The sequence below is a fragment of the Chenopodium album genome, chromosome 12 (assembly GCF_948465745.1).
Source record: "Chenopodium album chromosome 12, dcCheAlbu1.1, whole genome shotgun sequence".
NCBI classification, from domain to species: domain Eukaryota; kingdom Viridiplantae; phylum Streptophyta; class Magnoliopsida; order Caryophyllales; family Amaranthaceae; genus Chenopodium; species Chenopodium album.
This window is the reverse complement of record NC_137845.1, coordinates 5,054,887-5,069,722: the sequence shown is the minus strand read 5'-3', so window position 1 is coordinate 5,069,722 and position 14,836 is coordinate 5,054,887. Positions and strand designations below refer to the sequence as shown.

Here is a 14,836-nt window from a genome sequence, read left to right as displayed (position 1 = left end):
TATTTGTAGTGTGAACACAAATAATTTTTTTCCTAAAGAGGAAATGGTGCTATATTTGTAAAACTTCCTAAAAAGACAAGTGGTGCAATAATAAAAGAACGGAGGAAGTATATAAGTTTGATGGGTGGATGGATGGGTTGGGTGATGGGTTGGATGTATCATCATCCGAATCCGACCCAATCCATCACTCGACCCATCTATCATCCATCCGTCACCTACTTAAGTTCGGATTTTCATCCATATAATTGGATTGGGTGGATGGTTATCCATTGGATTTGGATGAAATTGCCGCCTACTCTGTAGTTTCAAATGAATAATATGTACTATGGAGTATTTAATTTTTAATATGTTATAATTACAGAGTACTCCGTATAGTTTAATTTGCCTCTAAATTTGCTAGTACTGTCTCTGACAGACTGCCTTGTACATAACCATGTGATCATTTGCTTCATCTATAGAATATAGTACTACAAGGATTTAATTGAAACGACTTTTGTTCATGTCATCATGTATCTTCGATCTCTATTCTAACCACTAATATGGATACTTAGCCAACTTAAGCAGCTTATAACGTCGATTTTGTTAAGCTCATTTTACAAACATATTATTTCCCGAAGTTCTCATTAATCTCATACTAGTACTTAAGGGCCTATTCTGATTAATTGAACTGAGCTGAACTGAAGTGAATTTATTAAATCTGAAATGAACTCAACTGAACTAAACTAAACTGAATATTTTATAAGAGAAGAAAATTAAGAACTGAACTTATTAGAGCTGAACTGAACTGAACTAAAAATAATCTGAAAAGAACACGCCTTAAGTTTGTCTAACTTTAATTGGTTGGAATTACATTTGAGGTACTCTTATTGCAAGAATTTTAAAACTAGGAAGACCAAATAAAGCAATGTCTTTTTTTTTTATTTTTTATTTACTTGTATTTATCTTTGCTTTTTTTCACTTTTCTTTTTTCTCTTTTTTGAATTGGCTGGAATGTCTTAAATTTTTTGCTGTGCTTTGAACCAGATAGCAATTTAAGCATCAGATGGGAACAAGTCTAGATTAAATGTGTTTTAAATTTTTTTATGTAATATTATTTAATTGTTTATTCTGTATCATACTATGCAAGTATGAATGTTTGAATATGAGTTGAGTAACAAGTACTTAAATTAAATGAAATGTGAAGTAGTAGTTAAATAAAAGATTCAATGGTACCACAAGGTTGAGAATTGAGATCTAGCTAGCTGTTTGTCTCGATAAATCTAATGAGTGGGCCAATGCCCATTTGCTTGGACTGAAAAACTTCAGTCAGTCTTGATTCTTGGGTGAGTTTTTTTTTAATTTATGTTTTAAGCAATTTGGGAAGGAAAAAAAAGGCCAAAAATTAAAGAATTCAGGTTGTTTTACTTGGACAATGTATGTGATTTCCTGTACTTAAATAGTTTAATGATTATTCAAAGCATCAAACCAATTAAACTGTGCTAGATTGAAATTAACAGTTCACCGAATCACCCTAAAGTCCCTTAATTACATTAGTTTAATTAGGAGCTCAATGATTGAAATTATTGTTTATATGGTGGTGTTGTTTCTAAAATCTGAATCAAACGCAATGATAATCCAAATTACTACGAGTAATTAGTACTTTGTACTTATTTACTAGATTTAAACTTGTGATGTATTGTACACAAATTTTCATTCATTAGTTCATTACCACTACTCTTTTGTACTTGGAAAAATTGACAGGAATAATCCCAACTTTGCTTGATTCGCCCAAAATAATCTCAACTTTTGATTATTTTTTAATAATCCAAACTTTCATATGAATTTGCTTAAAATGGTCCCAACCGATTTAAAACTTGTTATAACAAGTCATCTGACATGTGTCAGGACGTGATACGTCAAAAAATTAAAAAAAAATGAATTAAAAAAAATTAGTTAATTAAAAAACTTAACAAAATTATATAAAAAAATCTCCAATCCACCAGCCTAGCCACCGCCGCCCTGACCCCCACCTTGGCTGTCGGCGCCTAGCCGGCCTAACGACTGGTCGACGCATTTCCCCCCTCCCCCTCCGGCGGGGACCACCTCACCATCCCTCTCCCGGCTCCCCAAATTCCCCCACCAGACGCGCCACCTTCGCTCCTCCCATTTTCGTCACCCCGATCCACACTGAAACACCCTCCCACCCGGAACGCCTCCCCTAAACGACCCTATTCCCCAATTCGCAGGCGCCCAAAATCTTAAACCCTTCCTAAAACAACCCAGATCGAAAATCAAACGGGAAGAGAAGATGGGTAGAGTGGGTTTCGCCGGCGAGAGGGGGAAATGAGCCGGTGGGATGGGCGCCAGACAATCGTGGTGTGGGCCAGCTAGACACCGGCGGCAGTCGGGGGTAGGGTCCAGGTTGGGCTAGTGCTGGAATGAGCTTGGCCCAGCGGGTGCTGGCCTGTCGCTGGCTTGTGTGGACTGGTGCTTGCTGCTTGCTGCTGGCTGCTCTGCTTTTCCCTTTTTTTTTTTTTTTAATAAAGAAATACCTTCACTAAAAATTAATAACAAAGAAACATTAATAAAAATAATATTTTTAAAGTTAAATAATTAAACCAATAATATAAATATAAATTATAATTAAATTTATTTTTGACCAATTAAGTGATGACATGTGTTACATCAAATTTTTATTTTTTTTAAAAAAAAAATTACCTGTTTAATTGATTACTGGTCACCTAGAACCATTAAAAGTAAATTCATATTAAAGTTCGGATTATTAAAAAATAATCAAAACTTGAGATTATTTTGGGCAAATCGAGCAAAGTTGGGATTATTCCCATTAATTTTTCCTTTGTTTTTTTTTTTTTAAAGATTATCACTACCCTATGCTAAGACATTGTTGTGTTATGTTTCCAAAAAAAAAAAAAAAAAAAAAAAGGCATTGTTGTGTTAAAGATATCAAGAGAATATCTCTTGATATCAATATTATTATCAAATCATTTTATCTTGATTGGTATAATAATAGGAAATTATGTTATGTAAATATTTGTTTATATTAGTTCACCCAAAAAAAAAATAGTAAAAAAAAAAAAAGTAAAAAAATTTGATATTATATTTTGTAATCACTAATTATATGATTTGATTCTTGTGAATCATAAAGATTGTATTAAGATTATTCTTTTATAACACTGTTAATGTATCCTATAATCAATATAATTCAAGCTTTTCAACATTCTTTCTTCAAAAAAAAAAAAAAAAAATGCTTTTCAACATTCTCTTTCTCATTACTTTATTATTATGTTGATATAATAGACTAAGGGTCTATTCTCTTCACATTATTTTCAGTTCAGTTCTTAATTTCCTTCTCTCATAAAATATTCAGTTCATTCAATTATAATAGGCCCTAAATATATGTCTATTAATGACATTTTTTTGACATATATTAATGAAAATCTATTTTTAATACTGGTTCGTATGTAAATTACTTCCTCCGTTTCTTTTTAGTTGACACGTTTCTTTAGTCACGTTTGCCAATACATAAATTAAATCATTAATATCTTTAATTATTGATAAGCAAAAATTATGAAAAGTTGATATTATGAAAATATATATCGTGACGAATCTAACAAGATTCCACTTGACTATATATTTCCTTGCATATAAATTACAAAATATGGTCAAAGGGAGGTGTGTGAATAGTGCTAAACTCAAAACGTGTCAACTAATAAAAAACGGAGTATATGCATTAAAAAGTACGTATGTAGTATAGTACAATTTCTAATTCTAATTTAATTGAGTCATTCTAGTCTAATCTAGTCGCAACGCTCATACAAACAAGAAAAATATTAGAATGCCGCAAAGATGGAATGTTTGAACTTTTTAGTTATGACTAAAAAAGAGTAGTGATAGATGCAAAAAACAGGCAAACCCAACTTAAATATTATGCTATATTGATCTGTACTAGAATAAAATTTTAACCTGGTTTATAAGCAATAATATGGACCCTTGGCATAAGTAGTAGGCGATGAAAAGCCAAGATCTTTTCCCCTTTAATCATTTTAAAATATGAGGGACCAAATGCAATATCAATATATGAATGAAGTTCTCTATTACAACCAAGATTATTTTGATTATTGAATCGTATTATAAATTTGACCTTCACAATGTCATTGTATAATTTCAATTATTAATATTTTTAACTTATTACTCTGTAGTACGTACTTAAACACTTAATAATTCGGAAGATTGACATGACCACCAAGCAAAAAATTAGTAAATTCTTAAGTCTTATTATAAATCTTAGTTAAAACATGTTTCCACATAAAATTTTAATTTAAGAGAATGGGTGCTTTTCTTCACTTGAGAAAAAGCAAAAGGGAGAATTACTCGAACTCCCAAAACCCGTCCCCATGTCTTAGCCAAAGTCTCCAGAAGCCAGCCCCCCTCTTATTCTTTTTTATTTCTTTCCGAAAATACCCTCCTATTTCTTTTAAATCCTTCGAATAAATTGGATCCCAAACCAATCAACTCTTTCCACGTGGGGCCAACACAACTTATTCTCCAATCACATAATTCCACGTGGGAATCATCTTTTTCTCCATCCCAAAAAGTCTCACAAAATATGATACGGAGTACAAATTTCGCATGGTCTTCTCCTAAGAAATTTGACCAAACATGAAAAATGCGAAAATATGACCAGTAAACACAACTACGTAAATTTAATCAAAAGACAGCGACATCCCAACTCAGTCCATATCCCCTATTTAATCATATTTATTACTAATCAATCAATTAATTAATTAATTATTCAGTCAATAATCTCCATTTATTATTTATATAATAAATCATACGTTACGTTCAAACCTCATCATTGAGATACTCCATATCACATCAATTTTCTCCCTTTTTATTATCGTCTTCTTCACCAGCCGCTAATCTTTACCATATATATTCTATCCTACACTATTTCTTTATAACTTGTACTCTTATTTTTTTTGTTTATTCAACTTCCTCCATTTTTATTTTTATTATTTCTCTAAAACCTAAAACATGGATGACCATGATGAAGTTGAGGTGCCCCATTATTTTGTTTGTCCAATTTCCCTACAAATAATGAAAGACCCCGTCACGACCGCCACCGGCATCACCTACGACCGCTCTAGCATCGAGCGGTGGTTAAAGGAGGCGGTCGTGAATGAGCCCGTTTGTCCCGTCACTAAACAACCACTTCCTAGCCAACATCTAACCCCAAACCACACCTTACGACGTCTCATCCAAGGTTGGTGCGTAGCCAATGCTAACCTTGGTGTTGAACGTATCCCTACTCCTAAACCCGTCCTTTGTCGTGCCCACGTATTGAAGATCTTACGCGGTCTTACCGTGCCTCGCTTGCAGTCTACCTCGCTCGATCAACTCCTTTCATTGATTTCGACTTCTTCGGGAGATGAACATGCTAAGGATGATGATAGGAAACTCATGGCGGAGTGTGGGGTCGTTAAAGCAATGGTTTCGTTGATTATCACTTGTTATAAGGATAACAAGACTACGTTTCTTAACGAAGCCTTGAGAATCCTTACAGTGGTTTGGGTACCGGCTAATGTGTCCTATGAGGTGCGGACTATTGTGGCGGACAATATCGACCTAGTCGATGCCATCACGTGGGTCCTCTTCGACAAAAGTATCGAAAGGAGGACCCTCACAGTCAATTTGATTAATGAGGTGGTCAAGGTTGCGGGCTCCAGCCTCATCGAGAGGCTGAAGCCCGAGTTTTTCAAAGGAGTTGTGGGAATATTATTGGATCGTCAAAACAATGATGATAACAATAATAATAATAAGAATGTTAATGTAGGCCCAATGAAAGCAGCCCTCCGGGTGTTACTCGAGGTGTGCCAACATGGGAGGAATAGGCACAGAATCATTGAAGCCAACACCATCTTCCACCTTATTGAGATTGAGTTAGAGTTGGGCCTGGCCCAATCCGAGAAGAATAAGAAAATGAGCGAGCTTATATTTTGTCTCTTGGCCCAACTGTGCTCTTGCGCTGATGGGCGAGCCCAATTCCTAGCCCACTCCGGAGGGATGGCTGTGGTGTCCAAGAGGATCTTGCGGGTGTCAGCCGTGGTGGATGACCGGGCGGTACATATATTCGGGTTAATAGCAAAGTTCTCAGCCACCAAGGAAGTGTTGCATGAGATGTTAAAGGTTGGTGCAGTCTCAAAGCTATGCATGGTGTTGCAAGCAGATTGTGCAAAATATTTGAAGGATAAAGTGAGGGAAATGTTAAGGATGCATGCATCTGCTTGGAACAACTCACCTTGTATTCAAGTTTACCTTTTAACAAGGTATCCTATGTTACAATTTTGATAGTATACATGATACATATTGATGATGTAGTCCTATCCACATTTTTTTTTTAGTATACAACTCTATCAATTTAGCAATGGTAGAAGTCAATTTTAGGTTTAGCAAAGAATTGGGTGGAAATTAAATATGGTACTTTCTTTTACAAATTGTAAATTATCATATAAAAATATAAAATAATACTTTATGATTTGAGCTACATATATTACATTTATACAGGACTTACACATTTGTAAAGATTGTTATGTCATAGTTAGTGTTAATTACATTTATCAATTTCATGTGTTACACACTATTTCTAGTTTCTCATACATATAATAATTTAGTCAGCATTCAATTTCTTCCGTGTGAGTTGATCCAAAAGGTTAAAAAAAAAAAAAAAAAAAAAAAAAAAGATGAAAATCCGAAACAATTCTGATGAATTATGTGTAGAATCGGACTCAAGTCCAACAAAAATAGACTAAACTTATAACTCCGGCCTCATTGTCAGTCCTAACGGGAAAATTATTTTTCAATACTGTGTCCAAAATAATGATCCTAAAATAGTTATAATTATTTTGAATAATCTCATAAAATGTGGCTCAGAAAACCAGATATTATTGATTTCAATTGCGCATTCTAAGTTTGACAAAGTGCTTACTCCCATGCATTTGATCCATCACGAAATATGGATTTGAGGGATAATTAATGTTAATGTTTGACAAAGTTACAGTTGACAAATTCAGGGTAATGCTTAGTAGATTTATATGGCTGAGAAAGATGGATAGATTCATAGATTTGATCAAATGTAAACATGTCATACGCACGTTTTCAGTCATTGCATGTAGGATGTTTTATTGATTGGTTGTTATAGACTATTGTTGGAGGGTATCATTAGAGAATAGATGATTGTGCTGACTAGTTTGGCTATGCTTTAATTTGTAGACCAGATTTTTATATGGCTGATAATAAAAGAGATTGTCTAGAATCAAAATTGCATTAAATTATACTCATACCAAATTAATACTCTGATACATAATCATGATATGAGATCAAATCTCGTTTGCAATTTTATTACATGCTCTTTTATTCTATACCAACTATTTGAATATCAATGGAGGAGTAAATATATGTGGTAATGTGGTATCTCCTAATATTGAAAAGAATTTGATAATTAATACAGAGTATAATACTATTATAGCTATTATAAAAACAAAATCTACACCGTTGATTATCATAATGTAAGTAAGGGTCATTGATTTAAGTTGACCCAAAAAATACCCAAAAAAAAAAATTCTGTAACTTTTTTTCATTCCTTATTCCACAAAAAAATAAATTGGAGTACTATGAATGCTTCCATTGGCTTCCATTGATGTTTTCTGCAAAGTATGAAGAACCAAACAATCCACTTAACATTAAATCCATCAATTACGTATACTGCAAGATCGAATAAGTTGATCCTATCTAATTTTTCATGTACTTTGTATTAAACTATCCAATGTATATATAAAATTTTATAGTAGTTTTTCATTGATTGTTTGGTTATACTTTAATCCTTATCCATGTTAAACTGTTCTTTTATAATTATTTAATGGAGATTTAGGTTGAAGGTTTGAATTCTTGGAAGTTCATCAATGGCAGTGAAAGCAGTTTGTTTTTTTAACCCCAAAATCAAGCAGTTTTTAAAATTATTTACATTTTATTTGTACTTTTACTAATTTAGAAGTCAATTATATGAATGGACAAGATTAATCATTAATATTTAAACGGTTAAGGTTGAAAGTAGTTACAATGACTACATTTTTTATGTATGTAGCCATTGAAAAGACTTTCTTTGAGTTGACATATTTTGATTTTAGCTTTAGTCACACATGTTTTTTAGCCTCTCCATCTTTCTTGTTTTGCTGATTTTTGTGTAATGAATAACCTATTCATATGAGGTCTTATAATTTTCGAACATCAATTTTATTTTTTTTTCAATTGTAACACATTGTATATTAAAATATCAATGGATGAATTTATATATCGGCAAATGTAATCAAAGAAATGTGTCAATTAAAAATAAACGGATGAAGTATTTATACATACTCCTTATTTATTGTAAGATGGATCATGTAATTGGACGTATGTGAAATAAGTGCGTTCTATATCATGTTAGAAAGACAAACCAAAGAATTGATTTTCTAAGAAAAAAAGGCAAGCACTAACCTAGGATATTGGACATCACATCATACATGTAATTATACTCCAAGTAATTCCCCCTTGGGCAGTTCACAAAAACCATGGATTGAGAATAAAGAGTAGAGTGAAACTTTTTGACTTTGCTTCTTGTTCATCAGTCAGTTATTCAGATCAACTGCCCTTTTAGTTCGGTTATTATTCAACAATTAATTAAGAATAGCTACTTTATGTAAATATTTATAGATTTAATTGGAAATATATTGATCACATGTTCTATGTATAATTGTCTAAACCACATGTTTTATTATCGTCAAACCTAGTGACCATAGAATAGCGTACGTAGCAGTCCACTATTTCTTGTGGTGGTAACACATGCAATTCAGGATCTAATCTAGCTAGCTAAAACTAAAATCGTATTTAAGAAACAAATAAAAGGTTATTTAAAAAGATTCTTCAAACTCACAAGTTAAGCTAATTCATCAATATAGTTACACACACAACTAAACTTACTTTTTTTGAGGACTCGACTTACTTAACATAATGTAAATATATTTTTAACATAATCACGTTTCTGGCCAATTTAAATTATAATTTCTCTTGTCAAAAGATAAATATATATAATTTCTCATGCATTTACGACCAAAAACATTGTCTGGTTGATGGAATAATGGCTAAATGGGACATAATTAAGTATATAATTTTTTAATGCGACCAAAAACATTGTCCGGTGGATGGAATAATGGCTAAATGGGACATAATTAAGTATATAATTTTATTTTTATTTTTTTTTTGAACGGCCCTATCAAGCCGGAACCTCTTACAATTCCTCTCAATTCAATTTAACGAGCTAGCCATTTTAAAAGTGGGGGGAAGGAGGGAGAATCCCCGCCCCAAAGTGTGATCCCGCAGACGCAAATCTTACCACTTGACCATGCTACGCTTGATACATAAGTACAGTACATAACATTGATCCCGCAGACGCAAATCTTACCACTTGACCATGCTACGCTTGATACATAAGTACAGTACATAACATTGAATAGGTAATTAAAGAGTGCAAGTGTTGACTAAAATAGAGACAGGTGGTTCAAGTCTTCTGCTTGTTTAACTGCAAGTGGTTAGTTAGCCACTCACCTGGGAAAGAAACGGTCCAGTCTAACTTTTATGCGGCCGCCATTAGTCAAATTTATAAGCCAGGCCCAGGCCCACTTACATTGGCCCCGTTCCCCAAGTCTATTCTTATTTATTTCCATAGCCGAAATAATTAAGTCTAGTTTACGTAAACATGTCTTTTCACCCTCCACAAAAACGTTTTCTATTCAATTTACTCCTCCCTTATTAATATGGTGGGATTTAAACTAATTAATCTACTTTTAGTATTGGAACTTTTATTTTCTTAGTTACGGATTAGTTATTTGCTTTTTATGTAACCAAAGGAACATTTTTAATTAAAAGTTGTGTGCATGTGTTTGATGTGTATTTATAAATCAACAAAATTGTATGTAGGTCATTGTAGTATTAAAGTGGTGTAGAATACGAGTACTCTTTGTACGTACCAGTAGGAAAATCTTACAATTGCTACATCATGCTCGAGTACTGTGTATGATGCAACGATATGTGAAGAGGTAACAATGTGACATGTTCTAGTAGGTTAAAAAAAAAAAAAAAAAAAAAAAAAAGGATCGTCTTTGAATAACAAAGACCAACAATGTCTTGCAAGAAATTAGAGATCAGATTGGTTAGAACAAGCTAGGTTAGCTAGGAATTACTATATTGTTGTATTATGTACATACGGAGCCATGCTAAATAAGGTACAAAAATATCTCTATTATAGGTACTAACTAATATGTTTCAAAAAAAAAAAGTACTAAGTGAAATAAGGGATTAGTCCGTATTATCTTTGCGTTCATCTAAGATGGTGTAAAGTGTAAGAAGCACATGATCCGATGATATATAGCTGGAAAATGACATGGCAAAAGCTGTATTTACATTTCTTATACTTTGTGTTTTGTATTTGTCAACTATTCAGGAAGGTGCTAGATTGTAATGTTAAAGTTTGACTTCTTTAATAAATTGGACAATCCTTGCCTAAAAAAATGAATTGGACAATATGATGAATGATGATAATGGATTTATAAAGAATCACTCACATTAGGTAGATATTCATGATAGAGAAATTACATGGAATGTGTTCTAATAAATCTTGAAAGTTAATATTTTATGTTTATATAATTATATATATTCATCTAAATCTAAACTATCAATATAGCTAAAGAACCCAATAAATATTAAGGCCGCCATTTTTTCACAACAAAAAATTAAAAAAACACTAGTAATAAATAGGGCATTTATAATTCTATATGTATAAATTAAAGAAAAGTTGGGATACACACCATAGCGATCATACATACATACAAAGTATATATACTTCGTATAATCAGGGGCGGATCTATGTAGGTGCATGGTGAGTCACGTGACTCACCAGCAAAAAAAAAAAAAATTGATTTTTTTTTTAAAAAAAAAACATCAAAGAGACCGCCTATTATAGATAGGAGGTCTCTTTTCTGCTATTGCTGCCTAACACTTTGTCAGAGTTTTATAAATAACAAAGAGACTTGTTATTTAGATAACTGGTCTCTTTTCTGCTGACATTGAATATGAATCTTTGTTGCACTGATTTCTTTTTTTCATTAAAGAGACCTGTTATATTTAATAACAGGTCTCTTTAAGTTATCTCACTATTTTATTTTTTTGTACTCCGTATAATTTTTTAATAATTCTTATTTCTATTTATACTATATTTGCGCAACCAATTTTAATATTTTCCCACAAAGCTTATCAATTAAGTAAAAAATCATAAAGTTAATTTAATGTAATAATTTCATAGTACGTACTATTTGTTTGTAACATGTTATTTATTTAGAGTACGTACTTTCGACTTGTAAGATTGAATTTTTAAATACATTGTAGTATGGATTTTTATGTCCTATTTTTGAATTGAAATCATTTTGGTGAAAAATATATATATAATTTTTGGATTGAAACAAGTGATCAGTTATTGATGGCGACTCAACAGTTCGAAAATCCTGGATCCGCCACTGCGTATAATAATGTCCACTTGATGGGAATAATACGGAAGGAAATAGCCTGGAAAATAGGTAAATTAGGTATGGCTACCCCTTTCCCTCCTTCAAGAAATTAGCTAGCAAGTCGCAACAAGATCACGATATACTATCCCTTCAACATATACATACTGTAATAAATATGTTCAATATAATAAAGTTGACGTCCATAGTATTTTTAAAGTATCACCTCTCATTTTCCCCAACAATATTATACCAAGTATTGTTCAAGATAAAAACAAAATTAACAGAATAACAGAAGTAAACAAGACTTAGATCAGAGTATAATATATCAGATCATTTTTTATACATTAAATTGTGGAAGTACTACAAAAATTAGCACTACATCTTTGTACAACTTGCGTGCATTTCTTGATCTTTCTTCCTTAATAATAATAATGTACATAGATTTATACAACTTTTCGTCCATCTGCATTTTGATGTCGTATTAGCTAGTTGTACAAATTAGACTGAGTATAATAATATACATAGTGAGTAATGTTCACATACATCAAAAACTATATATATAGTATATTTTTATGTGTTTTCTCACCAATAATAATGTTAATTACTAAAGACGATTTAATTTGTGTTGTGTAGTGAACTTAAATTAATTAATCGATGATTTTACAAAAATTTTGAATCTCACATTGAAATCAATCGTTGACTAAGATCGATCTAATCAATTAGTTGGATATGAAGAAATCAAGTGAGGAGGGATGCAAGGAGAATTCTTCCAAACCCTAGAATGCAACCTTAACATTTCTTTAGCCCTCTCTTTAGTCTTTGAACTACAATCCACTTGTATGACCAAGCACAACTTCGCCACCACCCCTACCTCCATCATCTCCCCAACCACCTTCGCTGTTCCCACGTACCTCGATATCGATGACAATATCCTTATTGCCCGGTCACTCGCCACGTGGGACACCCGTAATATCTTCTTAGACACTACCGCTAACCCTGCACCATGCCCTACCAGATCCGCCCTTCCTTCCGCACATCCACATAACTGATCCAACACCACCAACGCCAACTCCGTGATTCGTCGATCCAACGTCTCATCCAAAAGCAGCTCCACCAATACATGGACCGCCCCAGACCCGACCGCCTTGATCCGATTTCTTCCCCAAGGGTTTAACTCAACAACCAACTTCAACGCATTTTTTGTAGCCTCTTTCGAAACCTTGTCTCTTAAAACCATAACAATATGCGCAAACATCTCATGCTCAACACAACCCAACCGAGTAGGATCTGCTACACTATAAACCATCTTCATCACCTTAATCGCATTTTCTCTTTCCTGATTAGACGATGATTCACTACTTAACAACCCAACTAAAGCATCAATAAACAAATCAGCATAATCATCATTTCTCAAAACCACACTCTTAAACTCTTGATCGTAGCCGTCCATCTGTGCTAGAATAAACACCGCCTCTTCCTTTTCTCTCCTCGTTGCATCCTTCTCTATTAACACATTTGCAACGTACTGGAGACCTCCACAAGTAACTATTATATTCTTGCATCTTGACGAGTAATAACGAGTTGTGGCTGGAACAATAAAGGACCGAATTCTCTGCAAGCAGGAGTATCTCATCTGTTTGGGTGACTTGCTTGCATCGGAGATCAACTTGCTGATGTTAGACTGTGTTATAGTAGGGGGTTGTGTCGGAGTAGGGATACGCTCTACGCCGTAAGATGCGTGAAGAGTGCACCATGATTGAATCAGACGGCGGAGAGTGTGGTTAGGGGTAATAACGAAGCTAAGATCATCATCAAGGGGTTGTTTGGTAACAGGACAAATGGTTTTATTACAAGAAAAAAGCCATTTTTCAATAAAATCTCTATCAAAAGTAATACCAGTTGATATTGTAACTGGATCTCTCATTAATTGGAGTGAAATTGGGCATAGAAAATGTGATGGGATCTCAATATTCACCTCCATTTTTATTTATTTTTGGATTGATATAAAATAAAAGTATATATATACTATACTATATATGTATAGAAAAAATAGTAATATGTAACGGATGAAGCAGATCGAACTTAATTTGGTGTAGGAGAAAAAGAGGTGAAAAGGATGAAGTTATATATATGCGAAGAAATGTTAGGAGAGAGAATTTAATATGAATGAATGAAATCAGGCCATGTTTACAACTTGTAATTACAAAAATCAGATCCAAAGTCAAACACGTTATTTTTCAATCCGGGAGAATTGAAAGGAATTATTTATTTGATCATTTATTTTTATTTTTTTTATTTTTTTTTGTGCAAGTAGACGACTTTTTATTGGTTGGGCCTTGGGAGGAGAAAAGCTAAAATTTGACCTATTATTGACAGCTCAATAAATAATAAATAAGAAATGAAAAAATATATGAGTAAAAAAATATACAGTAATGTAATTAAGAAAAGATTAATGGAAAAAAGTGGAAGTTAATATAGGGAGGAAAGAGTGGCCACATCGCTTGAAAATGAGAAAAATGGCTCAACGGTCGGTGTAATAATGTTAATTAGAAGAAAGAAGAAAGAAGAAAGAGGCTCCTTTATTTTGACTTTTTTAAAAAGTCCAAGGACTAGCTCCCATAAGTCACGTTCATTGGTTCTACAAGGTTTTATTATATCTACTCTAAATTATTATATGGTCTGATTTTCCTTAAAAACTTTTACATGAACTAACTCCCATCAACTTTTTTTTTTTTTTTTTTTTTAATGTAGCTAGAAATTAAGGAAATAATAATTCATCTCTAAAAATAATAGGAAATAATAATTTATACAATAAATAATTTCAGCCTTTTAAAAAAATAATAATAATAATAATAATTCGTTAAGAGTTTGAAAGTTTCTTGTACGGAGTAGTAAAAGTGTAGAGTTTCTTTCTTGTTTTTTGTTTTTATGATAATTTAAGATAGATGACATATACACAATTACAGAGTATATTAGTAATATGATTCTTACATTGCATGTATAGATAGTAACTTTTACATGTCCCTCAAGTGACTACTCTTTTGGCCTTTTTATTTATTCAAAGCAATAATCAAATCAAATCATCATATAATATAGCTTATATAAGTACGTTATTTACAATCCTAAATGGCTAGTTGGCTACATCATGTCATTCTATTGGGGCATATATATATACTATAAAAAAATTAAAAAAAAAATTATATTATTTACTACTTCATAAAAACAATTAGTTAGGTGTATAA

The 14,836-nt window shown here is 32.6% G+C and overlaps 2 pseudogenes; one reads left to right on the top strand and one right to left on the bottom strand.

Moving 5' to 3' along the window:
* Positions 1 to 4,978: 4,978 nt before the first annotated feature.
* Positions 4,979 to 6,483, top strand: LOC145571733 (E3 ubiquitin-protein ligase PUB24 pseudogene; annotated as a pseudogene).
* Positions 6,484 to 12,199: 5,716 nt separating this feature from the next.
* Positions 12,200 to 13,575, bottom strand: LOC145571732 (E3 ubiquitin-protein ligase PUB23 pseudogene; annotated as a pseudogene).
* Positions 13,576 to 14,836: the final 1,261 nt, after the last annotated feature.